The sequence below is a fragment of the Bombyx mori genome, chromosome 15 (genome assembly GCF_030269925.1).
Source record: "Bombyx mori chromosome 15, ASM3026992v2".
NCBI classification, from domain to species: domain Eukaryota; kingdom Metazoa; phylum Arthropoda; class Insecta; order Lepidoptera; family Bombycidae; genus Bombyx; species Bombyx mori.
The window spans coordinates 5,736,841-5,761,221 of record NC_085121.1 but is presented as its reverse complement, the minus strand read 5'-3'; the positions used below and the strand labels follow the sequence as shown (position 1 = coordinate 5,761,221).

Sequence of the window (24,381 nt, the reverse complement as noted above, 5' to 3'; positions counted from 1 at the left end):
AATTGGTTTGCACCCCTCATGTTTTGACAAAAGCTGCGACGATCATAAATGTTTGTTTTGATGACATTATTTTCGAAAAACCTTGACACTTCGTTAAAGCATTCAAATATATAACAAATATTGAAGAAAAATACATTCGCTAGATAACTAACTGTTCGTGTCATTGTGACTCATCATATTTTGAAGTTTGAGATTCAATCAGCTCATATTTGGAACATCCTACTTGTGGAACAGCGGTATTATCTGTGCCTCCCGTGTAAATATAGCAGCTTCAAGACAGGCTGTGGCCTCAATGGTTTTCAGTTTCCTCGATACCACCTTTGACTTACTGCTAATACACCTATGATTGTTTTTTTCATATCATAAAAAATATTTGAATTAAAACTGTTGCTTGTCTGCTAGTATACTCGTATGATAAACCTAATAAAAAATCGTGTTTTTAATTTAAATGTTAATCGCGTTACAATAATAAATTTATTATTTATTCGACGATATTATTTATTATACGAAGCCCGAGCTAAGCTAAGCTTGCTAAGCTTTATTAGTAAATTCAGGTAAAGACATTAGTAAAATAGTAAAACAGCCCACTGAGTTTCTCGCCGGATCTTCTCAGTGGGTCGCGTTTCCGATCCGGTAGTAGATTCTGCGAAGCACTGTTCTTGCTAGGGCCAGTATTAGCAACACTCCCGGTTTTAGCTCCGTGAGCTCACCTACACGTCAAGGAGAAGCTGAAATAGCCTCTCAAGGCCAACAGCATAGGGAGGAAAAAAAAAGTAAAATAGTCTTATTCTTCAAACTGACACAAGCATATTGTAAATCAGCAATGATAACAGGACAGCAAAAGGACGTACCGTGGCCAATCGAGAATTAATAAGTACGTAAGTAAGTCAATAAAAACTACTAGTTTTTTTTTAGGATTGAAAGATTACTTGTGGCCCGGAGACCTTTCCAGTTTCACCAGGACAAAACTACTAGTATTACTTCAACGCAATATGATCGAAACATGTCTGAAGATGAGTGTTGGCATTTTACGTAGCGATTATGGGACTCCATGACCAGAGCACGTGGTGGGAGTAGACGAAGCTAGAGTACCCATACTCTTTGGAAGGCCGGCCAGAAGACCGCAGAAGTACAGGCAGGCCTATGATCAGATGTTTGGACGACATCGAACAGGACACCAAGAATTTAACGGTGATAAGTTACGAAAGGAAAAACACGAATTAATAGAACTGGAGAGATTTACTGGACCAAGCTCAGGACCCCACCCGCGGCTGTAATGCCTCAGATTATGATGAGTAATAGGGCTCGGTAACCGCTTAAAGCACTGTCACAGTTTGCACCTGTTCACCAATCGTATCATACATAACTGAAAACCGCATACTAGAGGACGATTATGACTTGAAATGTTAAGGTATATAATAATAATAATAAGTATTTTTCGAGGAGTTACACGGTAGGTTCTACCGGGTTCTTACAGGGCCTGATGTAGACCAATTAGTTTCCGTGGCCTCTCAGTACTATTCAGTAACCTCTTTGGGGAAACTGAAGGTTTTATTTTTACAATTATGGATGAAGTTATCATGATGAACAACTACCTGAAATATATATGTACTATAGGATGGGACGGTCGATATTTGTCAGGCATGCCATCGTCCAGGAGAGTCTATTAGACATATTGTTTCTGGCTATACTCGTTTTGTTAATGGCGAGTACTTGCATAGACATAACCAAGTGGCTAGGATTATCCATCAACAATTTGCTCTGAAATATGCTTTTCTTGATTCTGCTGTAACTTATTACCAATACCAACCTCAACCGGCTCTTGAAAATGGTCGTGTTATGCTCTACTGGGACCGATCTATTATCACGGATAGGTATATTGTGACCAATAAGCCTGATATTGTGATAATAGATTAGTCTGCGCGTCAAGCAATGTTAGTCGATATCACCATTCCTCATGACGAGAGTCTCGTGAAGGCAGAAAAGTACAAATTTATAAAATAGTTAGATCTGGCCCACGAGACAACTGCCATGTGGCATGTTTATTCAACCATCATTGTTCTTATAGTTGTGTCGGTACACGGTTTGATAGCGAAAAGTTTCGATCAACACTTTAAGAAACTTTCGTTATCCAGCCGGTTTAGGGGCCTGATACAGAAGGCTCGCTTATGTTCGATACCGCACGTGTTATGAGGAGGTTTCTCACTCTGGAATCCTAAGCATTGGTGGCTTGTGTTGTAGACACTGCCATGAGCGGCAATCTATTTTTATTTAGTGTTTTTTAAAAATTGTATTTTTGATAACTATCTTTTTATTTAAATATTCTATAATTATATAAAAAATATTTTAAATAAATATAGTATAGGTATATTGATGGAAAAATCTGCGCATGAAAATTTGGTACAAATTTGGTTGGGAAAATAAAATGTTCTTTATTTTTTTTAATTATGACCTAAATCTTTCTTTACATGATCTCTTTTAGAGAACAGTGTATTTTTCAATATTCTATTTAATTCCATTTCAGTTTTACAGTTGTTAGTTTGTGATTTTATTACGTTCATCTAAGTAATATCACTACGAAAATACGTTTTGTTGTCCAAGTGAGCCGAGTAAGTGCTCGCCTATCCATGATAAAAAAATGGAACAGTCCCATGGCAATGAAATATAGTTTATTAAAACGCAGTTGGAAGGAAGCTTAAAAATATGTTTTCATTCCCTTCCTGCTCGCTTGTAGGCTAAGGGATTATTCCAGTTACGCGCAGACGGGTAGATGATGTCATGGATTCAACCTGAGAGAATTTTCTGACACTAGCTCTAGCAAGAGCAGTGCTTCGCAGAATCTACCACTAGATAGAATCGCGATCCACTGAGAATTAAATGGGCTGTGTCTATGTGCTAGTAAGGTGTAGTACTTACATCTAAAACACCTCGTTGAGAATTAGCTGATAAATTTCGAAATTATACCCAAACTGAACTCGTGGACTAAGATGCCATAAGCATAGTATACTTTATCTCGGTGCACACACGCTTGCATCTTAAATAAGATATTTAATGAGGTATAAATATAAAAAAGTCGTCGTGGTCTAAATGATAAGACGTCCGGTGCATTCGTGTTGAGCGATGCATCTGTGTTCGAATCTCAGGCGGGTACCAATTTTTCTAATGAATAAATACTTACTACAAGTACTCAACAAATGTTCACGATTGATTTCCACGGTGAAGAAATAACATCGTGTAATAAAAATCAAACCCGCAAAAGTATAATTTGCGTAATTACTGGTGGTAGGACCTCTTGTGAGTCCGCACGAGCAGGTACCACCACCCTGCCTATTTCTGCCGTGAAGCAGTAATGCGTTTCGGTTTGAAGGGTGGGACAGCCGTTGTAACTATACCGAGACCTTAGAATTTATATCTCAAGGTGGGTGGCGCATTTACGTTGTAGATCTCTATGGGCTCCAATAACCACTTAACACCAGGTGGGCTGTGAGCTCATCCAAACATTTAAGCAATAAAAAAAATACCCAGACGAGGAACAAACAAACCTATTCATCTCACCAATGTTTGCCCCCTGTGGAAATTGAAACCACAGCCCTCGGCGCAAGAGTCAGGGGCGCTAATTACTCCACCACCGAGACAGTCAAAGTGATGTGATGTATTCGAAACGTCGGAAATAATGTAATGATAATATAAATAAATTAAAAAAAAATGAGGTCGTCGTGGCCTAAAGGATAAGATGTCCGGTGCATTCGTATCTAGCGATGCAACGGTGGTCGAATCCCACAGGCGAGTACCAATTTTTCTAATGAAATACATACTTAACAAATGTTCACGATTGACTTCCACGATAAAGGAATAACATCGTGTAATAAAAATCATACTCGCAAAATTATAATTTGCGTAATTAGGTGGTGGTAGGACCTCTTGTGAGTCCGCACGGGTAGGTACCACCACCGTGCCTATTTCTGCCGTGAAGCAGTAATGAGTTTCAGTTTGAAGAGTGGGGCAGCCGTTGTATTGTAAAAAGTGAGACTTTACAATTCATGTCTCAAGGTGGGTGGCGGCGTTTTCGTTGTAGGTGTCTATGGGCTCCGGTAGCCACTTAATACCAGGTTGGCTGTGAGGTCGTCCACCCATCTAAGCAATAAAACGAAAAAAAAGGTGAGACTAAGCCATATGATTACATTGCAATCAGGCCTTTTGATGCGATGCGTAGAGAGGAGATGCACGTGACTAGGAGATGTATAGAGATGGTAGTGCAAGATAGTGGGGAAAGAGGTCGACCGAACAAGACATGGATGGAGTGTGTTAATGACGATATGAGAGAGAGAGAGGAGTGAGTATTGAGATGACGGCTGATAGAAGAGAATGGAATAGAAAAATTCGCTATGCTGGCCCCACCTAGTGGGATAAGGTGGAAACAAAGATTGCAATCAGGCCATTTCATCTTTTATGGGCTTAGAGGGCTATTGCCTTATCTGAGCATGTTTTTATTTTGTTACTTTATACAAGCTACTACCCGCTGCCTGCGGCTGCCAATATACCCATAGTGGCAGTGTCCCCTGCTCAGAAAGATTCTCCCTCTTGAATACATCATGCCACACACACATGTTTTGAGTAATGATTGGGCGTATTGTAACCCCGCATGGGTGGGTAGTATCTACCACCGCCGTCCAACTTGTTTCAAGAGGGCGGTATTCACTCTGTGATGTCTATAGGTTCAGATATCCCTAATAGCAGGAAAACCTTGAAATCGGCTGCTACGGTGCCTATTTCTACTGCGTCAAGGCTTAAAGGGTGGGTCAGCCATTGTGCTATAAAAATGAAACAGAACTCATATCTCAAAGTGAGTGGCGGGATTTACGTTGTTGATATCTATGGGCTCCGGTAGGCCAGGTGGGCCGTGAGTTAGTCCACTCGCTAAGCAGTAGTATTTTAAAAAAAAGTTTTATATTACTGTTTTAAATTATATGGGCTACCTAAGTACCACTAAGGCGTTGTTACTATTTAATGAGTGTAATAGAAAAAGTAGCGATTAGATAAAGAGTATGCTAGTATTTTATTTGGTAGTTCTACTATTTTATTTAGTCGTTTTAACATGTGGTATTGCGATAAATTTAACAAAATAATTTTTTAGTGTAATCTTTGAAGTGTTGTTTTAGGTTTTTTCACGGTTTATAGTCGTCGTGACTTAAAGGATTAGCTCAAACGATACGACTATTTGTCGATATTCAAAACCCGCAGGCATCTTTCTAATGATACACGACGTAGGTACTTACTTACCTACATCATTTTCACGAACGACTTCCGTTCGTAAAAATGATTTAATAAATCATTTAATTGATGTTTTTTATTACACGATAACCTTTACTCTTTACATAACATAATATCGTGTAATAAAAAACGAACCCGTAAAATATGTAATTTGCGTTATTGCTATACAATGGGGGCCGACTTCAAGTATCAAGTTAGGTGGCAGCATTCACATTGTGATGCCTATGGACTCTGGTAATCACTTAACACCAGGTGGACAGTGAGTGTGTAAAAAATTAAAATGAAATATCCACTATATATTTGAACTGAACAACATTCCAATAAGTACCCGTTCACTTGTAAGATGACGTAAACGACAACTATATAGTACCTAGAATAGGAGAGTAAAGGGGCACTCGACGAGTAAATTAACCCATAGACACAGCCCACTGAGCTTCTCGCCGGATCTTCTCAGTGGGTCGCGTTTCCTATCCAGTGATAAGGGCCAGTGTTAGCAGCACTCCGCCTTGAACCCCGTGAGCTCACCTACACATCAAGAAGATGCTGAAACAGCCTGAAAAATAAGGGGCTCAGTGGGACCATGAAAGAAAAAGAAAAAAAAAATATTTTTTGTTGCAATAACCCTTGTTTTGGACGCTAATCGATAATATGGCTAATCGATAATAATTTTTCTAATAAAATATGTACTCGGCAAATGTTCACGATTGACTTCCACGGTGAAGGAATAACATCGTGTAATAAAATTGAAACCCGCAAAATTATAATTTGCGTAATTACTGGTGGTAGGACCTCTTGTGAGTCCGCACGGGTAGGTACCACCGCCCTGCCTATTTCTGCCGTGAAGCAGTAATGCGTTTCGGTTTGAAGGGTGGGGCAGCCGTTGTAACTATACTGAGACCTTACAACTTATATCTCAAGGTGGGTGGCGCATTTACGTTGTAGATGTCTATGGGCTCCAGTAACCACTTAACAACAGGTGGGCTGTGAGCTTGTCCACCCATCTAAGCAATAAAAAATAAAAAATAAAAAAAAATATGGTTATTTATCGCTCAGTAATATAGTAGTAGGTAGGACTCCCGTATTGCAGAGACTGGCGTCGTTGGTCGTCGACTATCGCCTCGATGACCCATCGGTCGAGCGTCCTAGGGGTGGCGCCGCAAGTCAGGTTGTAGTGTTGACCGCTTCGCCCAGTCAGAGTAAGGAAACCCCTTACTCTGACTGGGTTCTGACCCCGGGCGGAGATCGGACGTCGGGTGTAAGAGTGCAGGAGAGTCGTTTAGTGTGGTGGGGCCCTAAAAACATCCTTCCTTCATCCATCCCGCTGTTCGCAGTCGCGGACCAGTCCCACATACACCGCGCGCCCCCTAGGCGCAGGGACCACGCAGAAGGTTCGACCCTGACCCGAAAAAAAAAGGTCACCGCGTTGTTCCTCTCTGTTCCTTAAGATTTTTTTAAAACGGACTAATGACTACTTTTGTGTAAATATTTGTAAAACAAAAGGAAATACCTTAAATTATTTAATATATTTTTTATATTGCCGTTATTTTTTTTTTTTATTGCTTAGATTGGTGGACGAGCTCACAGCCCACTGGTGTTAAATGGTAACTGGAGCCCATGGACATCTACAACGTAAATGCGCCACCCACCTTGGAATATGAGTTCTAAGGTCTCAATATAGTTACAACGGCTGCCCCACCCTTCAAACTGAAACGCATTACTGCTTCAAGGCAGAAATAGGCAGGGCGCTGGTACCTACCCTCGCGGACTCACAAGAGGTCCTGTAGGCAGACGATCATACGTCGGTCATAAATGTCAGCAATGCCAGGGGCACATCCAAGGCGCTATCGCTCTATTATTGCTTATTGATGCCTAATTTTCATTTAATCGCAATAAAAATGCAAGATTAAACCGTAAAAGAAGTTTTCTTTAAGCTTAAATTGAATTAACTACAACGGTAAATTTACCATCTATCTCTAATATATTTACCTAAAAAACACATTCACCTTGAAACGAAACTTAACTATACAACTCACTCAGTACCTACCCAATCGCTAGCTGCTGGTTGAGAAACATTCCTTAACTCGTTCATATGTTTGTACCGAAAAAATACCTGTTCGCACCTAAACTACTTTGAAAATGACGACCCCCAATGTATACAGTTCAAAATAATAAAACTATTTTTTTTAATTATGATATACAATATAAAAACTGCCATAGTTCGGTAAAGTACAGCGTTTATCGAGAGTTTCCGCTTATGGTCTAATTTCGCTTTTTATTATCGATTTTCAGGGAATTGCTAGTTTTAATTGTAATTTTAAAAAATTGTGGTCTTCCGGTGCGGCTTTGTTTGAATACAAAGTGTTTTTTTCGTTATCAAGAATTAAATATTACGCGAGCTGTATTATCTACGCAGTGATTACCGAGAATTGACTCAATTTCAAATTTTAATGATGTTAATATTTTTATTTACTTATTAAACACGTTGTTTGATAAATCAAAAATATATAATCGGTATGTTTGATGATTGACGCAGTCCATTTCGCCTCTTGCTGTAATGGGTTAACAAATTGGCATCAACAAGGACAAAAGACTGATTCCACTCAAATTATGAGTTTCCCAGGGTGATCTGATAAAATGTTACTACGTATCACATGTTAAAGTGAAAGGAACCTACGTAATAATAGTCTAATTGATATAAGAAGATTAATAACCGAATCTTTTCAATGTTTATTTGCCAATTGGACCTAGATCCTCTAAGTAGTACACAGACAGGCAGATCATTAGTAATTTAATTGTTGTGAACACTACAGCATTGATAGATATTGGGACGACCGAACTTAGTAATTATAATAACAAAAGAAAAACGAAAAATATAACAAAATCACACCGAGCAGATTATTTCACAAGACAAATACCTAAGTGCAATTACCATTAATGTGTCTCTCGTTAATTTAAAAACAAGAATGACATGCAAGAATACGCGAGAAACACTTTATAACTCAATCTTCGGCGACATCATTCTCAGTTCAATCTATTTAATTAATTTGAGTTACATTTGCGAGTAAAAACCCAAGAAATCTTAGGCATACATACGTACATACATCTTCTTCTTCTTCGTCGCTTTCTTCATTACTGAAGGTCGTGTCCCTGAAACTCGACCGTTGCCTGTCTCGTGAGCTGTTTCCATCTCGTCCGGTCCTCAGCTGCTCGAATGGCGGTTGCGACTGGCAACCCAGTTAGAGCGGTTACTTGATCACACCAACGGCTAGGTAATCGGCCGCGGGGTCTCTTTCCTTCTACTTTGCCCGTCACAATCACTTTGTCCAAGTTATCTGACTGTCGGCGGGCAATATGACCGAAGTAGCTGAGGATCCTCTGGTAACAGATTGTTGAGAGCCTGACTCGGATGCGAAGCTGATCCAGGATAGATTTATTTGTCCTCTTGGCCGTCCACGGAATTCGGAGCATTCGTCTCCAGCACCACATTTCAAATGCGTTTATTTTCTTGCGCTCGGATGCCTTAATTGTCCAGGACTCTGCCCCGTAGAGAAAGATGGAGAAAACTAAGGTTCGGACGAGTCTCATTTTCGTGACGTTGGAGACTTTGCGATTTTGCCATATTCGTTTGAGCTTGGTCATCGCTGTTTTGGCCATCTGCGTCCTCCTCCTTATCTCTCCCTCACTGCCTCCGCGGTCGGTCAGTAAGGACCCGAGGTATATGAACTCGCTGACAAATTCTAGATCTGATAGCTCTCCAGTTCTAGAGAGTTGACTGGTTCTGTCCACTATCATGACCTTTGTTTTGGACTTATTAACGGAGAGCCCCACTAAACTACTCTCATACTCCACTCTACGGAATAGGTCAGCAAGTTCCTTCTCAGATGACGCGAAAAGCGTGGTATCGTCCGCATATCTCAGATTGCTAATTTTTATGCCACCGACTGAGATGCCCCCCTCCCACTCCTCTAAGGCTTTCCTCATTACATATTCTCCATACACATTGAAAAGAATAGGAGAAAGTATGCACCCCTGTCGCACACCTTTTTCTGGCTTAAAAGGTCCCGAGATGACGTCATTCACTCTAACCATAGACACACCATCCCGGTAAAGGCTAGCGATCAATGATACTAGATGTTGAGGTACGCCCATTTCCCGCAGAATTCTCCACAAACAGTCCCACCGAACACAATCAAAAGCTTTTGTGTAATCTATGAAACACAAGAGTATTGGCATGTTAAACTCCCGACTTTTTTCAATTATTTGCCTTACATTTACAATTTGTTCTCGTGTTCCTCGACCCTTCACAAAACCCGCCTGTTCACTAGGGATCTGCCACTGAATATAGGATTGTAGTCTTCCGTTAATTACATAAAGCATTACTTTACTAGCGTGTGATATTAATGCCACTGTTCGGTAATTACTACATGTTCGCGTTGATCCTTTCTTGTGTAGTGGAATAAGCAGAGATTCTTTCCAGTCTTTGACCCATTTGCCTGTCCTCCATACTTGGTTACACAGATCAAGCAGCAGCTTAATTCCTCGATCTCCTAAATGTTTTAATTCCTCAGCGAAAATATCGTCTCTACCAGCTGCCTTATTCGTTTTAAGTTTATGCAGGGCACCTCTGATTTCGGATTCTATAATCTCCGGTTCCCGGTAGTTTATTTCTAGCACTCGGGATTCTCCATCCTGTCCTGCAGGAACGGCATACAATTTTTCGCAATACGATCGCCACCTCTCCGTTACCTCATCTATCTCACTCAATAGCTTGCCCTCCTCAGTCTCTATAGCCCATGTTTTTGCCTTAAACTCTCTCGTGATGTTTTTGATTTTCAAAAATATGTCTCGGGTTTGAAACTTCTGCGCATGATCTTCAATATCCTGACAGATTGAGTTAAGGTAATCATTATAGTCCCTACGGCAGAGCAGTTGAACTCTTGCCGAGGCTTCGCGGTAATCTGTAATAGCAGATTCGACATTGCCTATGAGTAGTTCCTTTCGCTCTCTGATAGCCTTCCACGTCTCCTCTGTTATCCACTCTTTCCTCGGAGCATCTGCCGATTTCTTCTGGGAATCATTACGCGACGATAGGATTAGGGCCTTTAATCTGTTCCAGTTTTCGTCAATGTCATTATGGTCCATAATAGTGTTGGCCGATTTGATGTCGAAACGTTCCCTGAAAATTGCCAGTTCACCGCGGTCGAGCCTCCTCTGCGTCGAAAGAGATGTTCGTTTACACCTCTTTAGTTTGAGACTAATGTCTGCTACCAGAAGTTTGTGGTCACTTCCACAGTCAGCGCCAGGATAGGTCTTGGCACTGCTAATGCACGATCTCCATCTCTTATCGATAGCAATATAATCGATTTGATTGCGCGCTCGATCGCCTGGCATTATCCACGTATAAAGTCGCCTCGGGTGGTTTTTGAAACATGTGTTCATTATTGTTAGGGAGTTTTCAGCACAGAAATGCAGCCATCTTTCACCTCTGTTGTTCCTGATGCCAAGCCCGTATGTGCCGACTATATCTTTAAGGTGATGTTCTCTGGACGTATCACCAACCTTAGCATTAAGATCACCCATTACCAAAGTGATGTCTCTTCTAGCCAGATTTCTTAAAGTGTCGTCCAGTTGGTTATAAAACTCATCAATGTCGGCATCGGATGACGTTGAGGTGGGCGCATACACTACAACCACATTAAGACGACACGGTTTTGTATTGATCCTCACTGTCAGTATGCGATCACTTACTGGGTTATATCCTAGCACCGATTTGTTGATATCGGCCACTACAGACAACGCTACACCATGCTTACTTTCATTTTCTGGGCCTGAGAAGTACACAGTATGGCCTTTTGGGGTAGTATAAAAGCCCGATCCTCTCATATGTGTTTCCGTAATTCCCAATATTTTCAAGTTGTAGTGTGCTTGCTCTTTGTCTAAGATCTCTCGTTTTCCGGGTTGGAGCATGCCTCGGACATTCCAGGTTCCAATTTTCATCTTCTTGCGAAGTTGTGCTCGTTGATCCGCTGTTCTGTCACCAGTAACATTCTGTCCGCACTGTGCCTGGTGAGCCGCAGCAGGGTGGCCAGTAACATATTTCACACCGTGTGACCTGGACTCGACACGGCGCCGGGTGGTAGCCGGATCGCATACAATCTCATTCTGTACTTGGTCCACTTTCATAGGATTACTTGGGAAAACTAGCGCAGTGGTTTCCCCTTGCCTTCTGCGCCGCAGTGATGTTGGTTGTGGTAGTCAGTACGCCCTGCTGCCAACGACTGACCTCCGGTGTAAAGTATCTATAAATGACCGGAGTCCCCCTCTCCTCCCGTCTGCTTGTCGACCTACGTTTCCAAAGGGATTGGATACCGCAATCTCAACGATAGGTTACTCGACGTAACAGGGTTCACCGCGAGTAGGTGGGAGTGGAGATTGGAGTGGAGAGGCTAGGTGGTTATTCTTGTTATATAACCATATATTACGCATCACACATCCTAGAACCCTATACCTAACCTATAACATAGGTTAAACTTAATTAACTGAAAAGGAATTGAGAAAAAAACTATTTCAAAAACTAGGCAGCGTATTTTAATTGGACGAAAGCGATACATTGTTAAATAGTTATAATATAGTCACTGTCTATAATTACCATATTATCTTCAATTAATATCGATCAATCATTGTACCCAGCTCTGTAGAAACATAGAGATTCGACCGCCTTCATAAATAAAACAGATAATTCTTCGTGTAAGTAACGTTCACGTGTCAAAACATTAAATTCAATGAAATGTTCTTTAATTTCGCCCACTTAAACTAGCTAATTATAATTGCACCTAAAATATATGTATATTCAAAATGGGAGTGACAAAATTTTGTTTGTTATCGTGTTTCGATACGATTTTTTGTGATTTAATCAAAGTACTTATTACAAGACAAACTCAATATATAATTGGGAGCAACATACCTGCAATATATTTATATTTTCCAGAATTTCTGTAAATTAAAGGGTTGTCTGGAAGAGATCGCTTTTAGCGATAAGACCGCCTATTGTACAAATGTATTTGGTTTTTTTGATTTGATTTTGAATGTCAATTGTGTTTTGGTGTGCAATAAAGTGTCTCTCTCTCTCTCTCGAGTTTTTAATTAATTATTAGAGAAAATGAAATGAATCAAATTGTTTATATACGTATATATATTATAAATATACGCTTTAAATTTGTCGACTCCAGATATTTCTTATTTTTGGCACGTATAACGCAAGAACGCAAGAACGGAAAATTCCAATGTCTTAACAAAGTAACTCGATCTGGAATCTGATTCGGGACCTAACTGTACAGTAGTTAGGGTTGTAACAACTACACTAAAGTTCAAAGAATGTAATTATACGACAAATAACTGAATGTTTAATTTTGGACGACTCATCGCAATCTGTAAATATGGTGACACTCCATGACGGTGATAGTAAAATGTTAATACCACTACAATTAAAAATCGTTTGAAAATTATACTTTTTTCAACAATAATTGACGATTGTAACTGGCCGATGTAACGTTAATCACTTTTGAAAACCACCATTTAATACAACACTATGACTGTTTGAATATTACTATTAGACACACATTAATCGGAGAATAAATGGACTTCTGGAAGGTGTTGGGGTGGCAGTAGTTAAAACTCCCAAAAAAGCCAAGATATGGCGCATGGTTGTCCAGCTGCGGAAACCCAACAAACGGACAAAGGTTACAAATATGCATTTGAATGTTTACAATAAATTGAATTAGATTTAGACGAGCACGCTCGCGGGCACACTAGTTTCAAATGTTAATAATATGTTTTTGACAGCTAATATTCTGACCGTACACTAATTGCAATAATTACTCATTTTCAGGAAGTCTGCAACGCGCGTTAATTTACAGAGAGTTTTTACTTGGATTCAACAAGTACTAATTTAATTGCTTGTCTTTTAGTTCCACTAAGATTGTTACGTTCGTGATGTAATTTGGTTTGTTTCTCATTTATGAATATGGAATTATTTCTATGTAAACTATGAAATGTGTTTTATTTGACCAAATACATCAGAGATATATTTGGATAAATACATCGGTAGGCAGCGGCTTGGCTATGCTCCTGGCATTGCTGAAGTCCATGGGCGACGGTAACCACTTACCATCGGGTGGGCCGTACGCTCGTCTGCCTACAAAGGCAATAAAAAATAAATAAAAAAGGTATCATCAAATTTCGAAGGTCGATTAAGAGTTAAATGAAAAATAATTTTAATATTTTTCTTGTTTGAATTCGACGCGATTGCGGGTCGTTTATCTGACTGAGTTTTAAAATTTGTAAAGTTATTATTTTTAGCCCTTCTGGAAACATTTCCAACCAGTCTACATATTTTTTTCATCAAACGTGTACCATGCTATGGGTAACAACACTTTTTTTCAGATAGTCGACTACAGTCAGAGCGGAACGTGGGGTGGGTAAAGTTTATTAGTATTTAATAACGTAAAACATTAATATGAGTTATCGTACATAAAAGAAAAACAATTTATATAATATATCTAAATGAGTCATACGATTATTATTTTAATTATGTTAGTTAAATCTCAAAACAGGACGCAGGTAGAGATAATGTTTTTTAAAAATCTTCATGAATATCAGTCTTTTTTTTATTATTCCATATCTGGTTAGAACAATTCACGACCTATCTGTTCTTACCAAATGCCATCACGACGTAAATACCGCCAAGAAAACGACTTCGACGTTATGTCTCATGATGGGCATGGACATGGACATGAGGTCGAAATCTTATTTTCCCTAACTATTCGCTGGTAACCTAATGGACTATTCCAGCTACACGCGGATGGTTAGGTGAGCTCACGGCCTCAACCAGAGAGAATTAGAGATAATACTAACCCTAGCAAGAACAGAATCGCAGAATATACCACCTAATCGGAATCGGAGAAGATCGGGCGAGTAACTCTATCTATAAATCAAAACGCATGACTACTTTCCATCAGAAAGTGGCAAGTTGTTTGTTACCTAGGCCGGCTTAGACACACACTACTACAAACAAAAGTAAATTTACAATTTTTGCCACCTTTATTTGTATTACACGATGTAATTTCTTCATCTTTAGTAAACACATATTAAGTACGTATTAGTTTAGAGCTGTTGATGCCTGCTTACCGTATTTCCAACTTAGATATAGTCGTATTACTATATACGGATGTCTTATTCTTTAGACCACGACGACTTATGTTATAAGAAAATTAATTATTAGTTTAGAAATGATATCTCCTAGTAACAGAAATTTGAAAAACTGTATTAAGAGCTTAAGATAAAATTGCCTCAAATTATTGTAATTATAGCTTAATACAATGTGTAAAAATTAATAAAGTTACAGGATAAAGTTATTATTATGAAAAATAATAGCTTAACCGAAAAATACTTATCACAAAATTTAAAACATCGTTCTTTATAATAGTACGCACATGTTCTGCTTTTACCAATTATTGATACTTACGAACTAAAAAATATACCCACTGAATCAGGAAATGTGTAACTGCAATACACATTTATTAAACATTTCCTTGACAGCTTAATAGATTCATACACTGCATTGATCAATAATGAATAATTGCTTATGAACATTATAAACTTATGTACGTATATAATGTGTTCTTCTATATTATGGGAGCGACATTTTACAATTGGCAGTTTGTTTCTAGTTATGAAGCAAATAAAATTACTAAAAAAATTTCATATTTTAAAACCATACCACAATTTGATTTATTTTGTCTACAAATAAAAAAAATGCATCTATATTATTTTTAAAATTAAATGATTGACTTTATTATCATCAGCATCAAACCGCAGACTTCCAGAGCTAGACATAAACTTCCCCGAAGATTCGATACTAACACCGTGTACCGTGCTGTGCTACCCACACCCATCGATCGACTTTATATTTAATTGAAATTAATTGATTCCACAAAACAAATAATAGTTTCCAATATTAGCGACAAACCGTTTAATAAGATGGTACAGAGATTACATCGGCAGTTGAACAAGAAGGCTAAGCTGAACCTTCTGGTTCTTCAGTTGCGAGGCTTGTCTTTACGGTAGGCAGCGGCTTGGCTCTGCCCTTGGCATTGCTGAAGTCCATGGGCGACGGTAACCACTCACCATCAAGTGGGCCGTATGCTCGTCTGCCTACAAAGGCAATAAAAAAAGAATTACAGTATCCCGTTACGGTTTAGGGGACCTTGTATAAATGTTCAGTTTATTACGACCCTGGTAAAAGTTTGAAAGGTATACTAGTTTCCGAAACACACAAATAAAGCTTTCGCATCCAGTTATCCCAATGTCTTTTGCAATCCACTTTCGAAGTACACCCAGGAGTTTAATTGGGATGCTGCTGAACTCTTGGGCATACCAAGCTGCGTCAGGGCTAACCCAAAGCGTTTCAGCACCACCCATACTGCACTACATTACTGGTAAGCATTTCCATTTGCCTTATATCATAATTACGTAAAGTAATTTATACAACACGAAAAACCGAAGTACCTTATTGGTATTAATGAAAAAGTGAAAATAATGAAACTGGTAAGTAAATCGAAAAGTAGAGTAGTAGAGTTTTTTTATTGCATAGTAGGTGGACGAGCTCACAGCCCACCTGGCGTTAAGTGGTTACCGGAGCCCATAAACATCCATAACATAAATGCCGCCACCCATCTTGGAATATGAGTTCTAAGGTCTCAATATAGTTACAACGGCTGCCCCACCCTTCAAACTGAAACGCATTACTGCTTCACGGCTTAAATAGGCAGGGTGGTGGTACCTACCCGTGTGGACTCACAAAAGGTCCTACCACCAGTAGGAAAAAAATCTGACTAGCTGTATATGCTGTGTTGTCGTTAATGCAGATAAAATAATTTTCCATACAATTTTTGACTCGCGGATTCGTCAGCACAGGAATCCGTGGACGGTGTTGAATTTAAGCAACCAGGAAGTCCTGCTATAATTAGTGAGTTAGAGCCCATGGGTTTGTATCTGACAACTGCGACCACAGAATCATCTCGACCAGAGCTTAGAATGACTTGACGTTCGCTCGCCATGACAAAACTAACTTCTTTCGGAGTTACCAGCTCTTAATTCAAATTATAATTTAGAAGAATACAAGACGATTAATCGTTATTGAAATGACAGAATAATTTACTAACGATTATAAAACTGTCAAAATAATTTATAACTCTTAAAATTAACTGATTTTTAAAACCTAAAATCCTAAGCATAGTTATACGGTAAAAGTAGATATTGCGGTAAATGTAGACATTTTCTGGTAAATATGGATATTTTCCTCCTCCCTTGGGTAATGTACATTCAACTAACATTTACAATTTCAAAGAAGGAAAATTTACATTGAACTCACAATGACCATGTCGTTTTGGTAAATGTGAGTATGGCATACAAAATACGAAATCGCAAGTGCTAGTAATGTGGTGCGCATGCGCATGCTCACCACTACAACCTAACCTAACCTAACCTACGACATATTATATCATATGCAAAGAAAAGTACATCTGTTTTGTTTGTCATTTACATTTTTAATTAAAATAATTTTCGTTATTAAAGCCTTTTGTATTATCTTCATTTAAATAAATATTTTTTTACGGCAACAACATTATTAATTTATTTGTTTTCCAACTTTCTTAAAACATGAAGGTTAGAGTATACATTTACCAAAACGTGAAGGCAAGAGTACACATTTTCCGGGAAATGTATTTATACATAATATTCAGTTCACATATACCTAAATTTTTGGCAAATACGCATATTTATCGGTAAAAGTGTACATTTCCCAAGAGTGTACATTTACCGTAACATAGGTATATATTGCGTAGTTTTCAGCAAAATGCTAGGGTAAAGTGTTAAAATACAGCTTTATAATTAGATAATTTTAAAGTATTATTATATTGAAATCCAGAATTTAAGTAATATTTCTATTGCCTCTCTTTGTTTTAAATTCATAGACGCCATGTTTAAAATGTTAGCATACAATCTCTCCCGTTATTAAAAGACTATAACAAGACCAGTCTATGCAAGACCAAGTCAATGGGGCCAGAGAACTTAGTTGAAAAATATTAAACTCTTTCTTGGTTAGACGGGTAATAACGGATCACTCTGTTTTCATTTACTCTGTATGGACAAACAATAATCAAAAGCACACCCACATTCTAAAATTAAAGTTTATGAACACCAACCCTACTACAGTGGATGAACTAATTTATATTATGTTCTTTCGGTGAAATAATAAGAAAATGCTAAAATTCAAAATCAATGTAATGAACTAGCTATCGTAATTAAACTAAAAGATTCTCTTCTCATAACAATCAAAATCAACGACATCTTTAATACACGACATACTCGTAGCTGTTGGGTAATCAGACTCAGACAGTACGTAAAACAATGAATTTAAAATGACGTGTTCTGTGTCCCGGCCAATTGTCAAACATCATTGTAATAGGGATTGCTTGGTTTCACAAAAAAAAAACCTATGCGCCTTACATCAATCACTTCAATTGTTGCCTTTTTTAGCCGACGTCTGCAACACATAATTAAACATAGTTAATGAAAATACTATAGCGATACCAAGCATTAGAAAAATCATAGCTTTTATGATCGACCAATCAATCTATCTACAGATTCAACTATTAACCATGTATCTTATTTATTTATCGATATATTATCTATCTCATTTTTTTTATTGTATATGAACAAACGACCTCACAGTTCAGCTAGAATTAACACACATCACATTATGTATTAAATTATCGTCAAAGCGTTAATCAGACAATAGTATTGTTTTATTATTATCATCAAACTCAAATTGAGCAGTTCTTGTTCTTAGTTCATCTTAGAGTTTCTTTATTTTTGATTCATAATAACCACCGCGATAGCAATTAAGACAATGTTAAACAATCGGCCCGCTGATTCTTTAGACCGTGGGGTAATTGCTTTCATTTAAACTTCTTACGACTTACGTAATAAAATGCACGCTCATTAAATACGAACATCAAGAATCGGATTTATTTCACTTTATGATGCTAAATTAGTTGTATTTATTTACAGCGGTTGTTTTAATTTCACTTAATTTTTAGATGGATTTTTGTGTTCCGTGACAAATGTGTTTCTCTTGTACATAGGTGATAAGATTTTATGATTCATATTGTTGATTCAGAGAATACAGACTCGAAAGGAAGTATAAAAACGTTATTAAATGAATTGTTTTAATTATATAACGATAACTCATTAATTAACTCATGAGAATTATAACTTCCCATTTAGTAGTCGTAAATAAACTTTATTACTAAAATGTTCAGACAGTTTCAAGTTTAGACTAGTTATTGTTGTCTAACAATTAAAAATTGGTACTTGGTACGTACTAGCTTTCCGCCCGCAGCTTCGATTGCTTCGACTTTTCAACTTGAACTTAAAGTCGTCGTGGCCTAAAGAAGAAGACGTCCGATGCATTCGTATGTAGCGATGTATTGGTGCTCGAATCCCGCCGGCAGGTACAAATTTTTCCAATGAAATACGTACTTAACAAATGATCACGATTGACTTTCACGGTGAAGGCATAATATCTTATATTAAATATCAAACCCGCAAAAATTAAGCTTTCAGTAATTTCTGGCGGTAGGACGTCTTGTGAGTATAATAAGCTCAATAACTTAGCCGTAAAAACGTAACAGACAGAATTACTTTCGTATTAATAATATGTAATATATGCTTACTATGTAACTTCTAACATTTAACAGTATATTCTAGAAATCTATAAATGGAAGATAATGTTTTTACAATATCCGATTGTAATGAAACAAAGCCTTAACATTCTGGGAAAACTACATGAAAATCATTCCAATAGTACTAAAGACAAATAAAGACGTAAAGACCGCGATGAATTCTAAAAATCCTCTTTACACTTTTCTTCTTTTCTTTCTTTCTACTCACAACTTTTCTTCAATGTACCGGATTCTATGGTTTTATAATATTGACTAGATTAGTCAATCAAGAACGTTGTTAAATGAACTAAAATAACCATCACACCAGGAGAAACAGGCAAAATTTTGGAATATAACTATATAGTTCGTGGAAGTTTCTGAGCCTAAGGTTCAATATGAGCAACCTGATATCCAAGTCACAAATTTTACTACATAAATATATTTAAGATTAATTGACTGGTTGTGGCAACTAAAATAAATTAATAAAAAAATTGAAAACGAAAGTTGTATTTACGAGACTTAAATATTTTAGTCGTTCTTCTTCTCAATCGTTTGTAGAGTGACAGAGTTGGCACGACAGGGTGGTCGTGGTCATCATTTCGGTTGGTGGTGTGCTTCTCAAAGCGTCGCCATTCCTCGTATACCGCAGTCCTTCTTGTACACTCGTTGACGGGATCGCTAAGAGCTGCCTTTATTTGGTCGGTCTATCGTAACGGTGTTCTGCCACGTGGTCTTGTATAGTCAATCATTCCCTGCACCACACGGCGCTCCAGTGAGTCGTCACCCCGTCGCGACACATGCCTGAAAAAAGTGAGAATGCGACCCTGGTCGATGGAGGTTAGACGTTGTTTGATGCCGAATTCCTGTGGAATTTACTAATTCGTTCTGAACTCCATCCATGATGCTTGCAGCTTTCTTCTCCAGCACCAAATTTCGAGAGCATCTATCCTCTTTTTCTCACTTTCCCTTAATGTCCATTTCTCAGTGTAGTTTTAATCGTAGGTGCTATTAAAAAACCAAGTAAACACTATGATGATTATCTTTGTAGACGTACAAGGTTGTCAGTTAGTGAGTGTATAAAAAATTCTAATCATTGTTTTGGTATATTTGAGACACTTCGAGGTCACATATCATCCTTCGTAAAGAACACCATTAAAAAAATACATAATCAGATTGAAATAATTTACAAAGCAATCAAAGAGCACACGGCTAAGCAGAATACAATTCGAAATTAATTAAAATAATTTACGAAATGTAACCGCCAAGAGCTCGCGTATAGAATCAAACAGTCACATGACCATAAAATTGGTGTTTAGGAAGACCGCTGCCGGAAACGGTACACACATTTACATCGCAACAAAGTAATGAACAAAAGTTATTATAAGCGGCCAGATCGGAATGATAAGGCAGCGGCTACAATAAACGTGCTTTTTACGTTAATTAAACTTTGTAATGTTAACGATGATGGACGCGTGGTATGCATTAAGGATTTGCAGTTAAAATTTAACGAAGTTTAGAAGTTCCTTTTGAAAAAAACAGATCTCGACGATTTCTTAGCACGCCTGAAATATTTTTATATCTTTTAATTGAAATGCTAACTTACGATTTATACTATATAATAAATTGTTTTGTTTGAAAATCGTATTAATAACATTTTTAAACATTTACTAACGCACCAACATCCTAGATTTTAGATTCAAGAAAAAAAAATCATTTAATTTATTAAATATACAACACATAAAATGTGTCATCAAATGAGAAGTTTACTCTTGTCTTTCATATTCGCCCTATGTTCGTGATTTCACAGACGAGAGCTCAGTGCTAAATGATAGTAACTTGCATGTTACGCCGTCCTGAGTGCGCATTAACTCGATTTATATTCAAAGACATTTTCACATTATATATGTGGACGAATGATTAGGTTACATTATTTTGCTTATACTCCTTGATTATGTGAAATAACATGGAACAATTGGTGGAAATTTGTGAAGAGATTAACAGTCAGATTAGCCAAATTAGTCAGGTTAAGTTGAATAATTTGTAAACGAAGTGTGTCCTGTGGTTTCAGCGTTGTAAAATTTTCGAATAAATAATAATATGAATTTACATAAAATGGGAGCTCGGTTTTTTAAATGGTTTCGTATGATAGTTGCACATAACATTCTCAACTCTTCTTATCACCGCGAAATATTTGCGAAGGTATACTTATTAAAGTGTTAAAATCATTCAAAAATAACTTTCATCAAAATCGATCCAGTATTTCTATTCTGTTATATGTATGTCCTAAATTATTAAATTATCTATAATATGTACATAAAGAATAGTGATCGGACAATCTTCAATTGAATGATAATTCTAACGATTTATAATGTTTTTCTAAGAGGTGCGTATGTTTTTTATTTATTTATTGCTTAGATGGATGGGAGAACTGGGAGGGGGGATGAATGAGAGAGCTGGGAGAAGGGGGACGTGGTGCAGGAATTTGTGTACTTGGGGTGATTGTGACAGGAGATAAACAGGAGGGCCCAAATGTCAAAATCAGCCGTGAGGCGATTGGAGAAGATTTAGAGAAACCTTTTTTTTTTATTGCCCTTGTAGGCAGACGAGCATACGGCCCACCTGATGGTGAATGGTTACCGTCGCCCATAGACACCTACAACGTAAACGCCGCCACCCACCTTGAGACATGAATTGTAAAGTCTCAATTTTTACAATACAACGGCTGCCCTGCCCTTCAAACCGAAACGCATTACTGCTTCACGGTAGAAATAGGTAGTACCTACAGGTAGTAGAGAAATAGGTAGAAATATGTGGTGGTACCTACCCGTGCGGACTCACAAAACCTCCTACCACCAGTAATTACGCAAACTATAATTTTGCGGGTTTGATTTTTATTATACGATGTTACCGTGCTCACCGTGGAAGTCAATCGTGATGATTCCTTAAGTACATTAGAAAAATTGGTACCCGCCGGCGGGATTCGAACACCGATGCATCGCTACATACGAATGCACCGGACGCCTTATCATTTAGGCCACGACGACTTCGATTGTTTATTGCATTTGTATCTGATTGTTTATAGCATTTCTCTAATCTTCGATTTTTCTACTCTTCGAATGATTGCTTAGCGACAGAAACGGGCAAAATGGTATTTCGCTTAGTCATCCTGAACATAGGATTTTGGTATTCAAACAGAAAAATGGGTAAGGATTTTTACTACAAATAGTCAACTTAACATCCATACTCGGGATCCAGAATCGTGTAAATACATAATATTACATCCAGTTATTAGAGAAGTCGATTCTCGAGAACCGCAATAATAAAAATTACTATTTGGAAACACGGCGGCGCACGACACAGCCTGAAGTCATATCTAATAACGGCTCTCGGCAAAGGACACACGACAAAAACCATCTCATTACCTATTCTATGACAATCTAACTCCATTTATAATGCTATTAATAAATATAATGACGTATCATGGCAATAAGAATTTGATTCGGCATCAAACGTACATTAAATGTCATTTTATCAGTAAAAAAGATTAAAATCGTTTTGTTATTTTGACATAATGACAATATTTTATTGTTATGTTCAAACAGTCGAATCTTCTATTTTAGATAATTCAAAATATACTCTATTCTGAAGGTAAAGAAAGTTATAACTCGTCGAAACAAAAAGTGAAACTTCCAACTAAAGATTTTTGATGGTAACATTATTTTTAGATCTGCTTTGGAATAGCATAATAAACATCCGTATTACTTTTGCTAATGTTAATTAATGTACGATTGTTCGTTGAGAATTTTAATCGACATCTTAGCTATTAAAAACATTTATTTTATTAATGTAGTAATTAACTTAATTAGCGATTTAATACAGAATACGGAAATTTTAATTATTCATTTGTAATTTATATCTGTAGCAATTATCAGGATATACTATTTTTAAAGTAAAATATACAATTTACACTTTCAGAAATAGCGAAGAGCAGAAGAATTGTGCCGTGTGTTTCTAATTAAAATCATAATAAAACTTTACAACAAATTTAATAGGGAAATTAATCATGGTAGTTTTAATGTTTGGTTTGCTTTATGACCGCGTTGACCACTATAGGAACTGTTTTCATTAAAGATACATATTTGGAATCCGTTGTAATTCATGTCTCAAACTAGTATTCACACGATATGTATTTGATCCATACAATTCAACTTCCCGATACGAAAAAAGGAAAGACTGTCGTTCCTGAAGATGAAAAACCCAACAATTTACAAACTTATCGTAAGCAGACAACAAATTCGTCCCTTCCCAAAGGATAAAAAGCCATATTTATATCGAGCGATGACTAAAAGAGTGTTCAAATCCCGCAGGTAGATACCTATTTTTTGAAGGAAATACGTTCTCAGCACTTGCTTATGAATGAATTTTGCGATAAATGAATAACATCTGATATCAAAAGCTACTTAATTACTGAATGTAAAGCGTATTTTAGGCCGACATGTCGGCTTAAAATAGCCTGTTTGCAGTACATTGCGTGCAGATCAAAATTAATAATATTATCGATGTGATGTTAAAAAATAGAATATGATAAACAATACAATATGATGATTTTTAATGTAATCGTTTTAGGCATTCACCCAGTACACCAGATACACCCAGTATTAGTACTAAGAAACAAACTAACATTACTACCACAATAACAAAAAAAATGCATTTTCCCGTTAAAATACCTATTAATTCAAACTATTGACGTCTGTATCATGAATAAATTGTCCAGTCTACACAAACACATACAAAATACATGTTTGGTTCCATATCTTAATTTCTATATTAATGAAATATTGAACTTAATTAAGTCATGTTCTTCTTGTGGACATGTCATGCTATGAAATGTCCTTCTTCAAAAGAGGCTTGTAGAGAGTATTAAACGGTAGGTAGTTGGTTCTATAACCACTCACCATCAGGTGGGGAGTATACTCGTCTGCCTATACGGCAATGAAAAAAACATTCTTAAAATGAATACCTAAATAATCTCTTATAAAACAGCCGCATTGCATTTCTTATTGTTTTACTTCGTTTTCTTTAAACACCTTCAATAATAGTGTTTAAAATGATTTAGTGACAATTCTAAAAGGCAGTTTTTATGTTTAATATTTCATTGACGTCTACAAGGGTGGCGCAAGACGGACAGGGGTACTCGGTAAACATAGAATCAGCCTTATTACCAGTTGAGTTAGTATGCATGGGCTGGGACCCGCCCTCGGAGCCCTATCGCTACATTATACGACTTCGGTACATAAACGACGTTCCGATTTACAACTAGATCACA

General features: G+C 37.4%; 1 protein-coding gene across 1 annotated transcript in view; it reads right to left on the bottom strand.

Moving 5' to 3' along the window:
- LOC119629658 (uncharacterized) overlaps positions 1-24,381 on the bottom strand; it is a 378,532-nt gene that overhangs the window by 334,843 nt on the left and 19,308 nt on the right. The window lies entirely within an intron of this gene.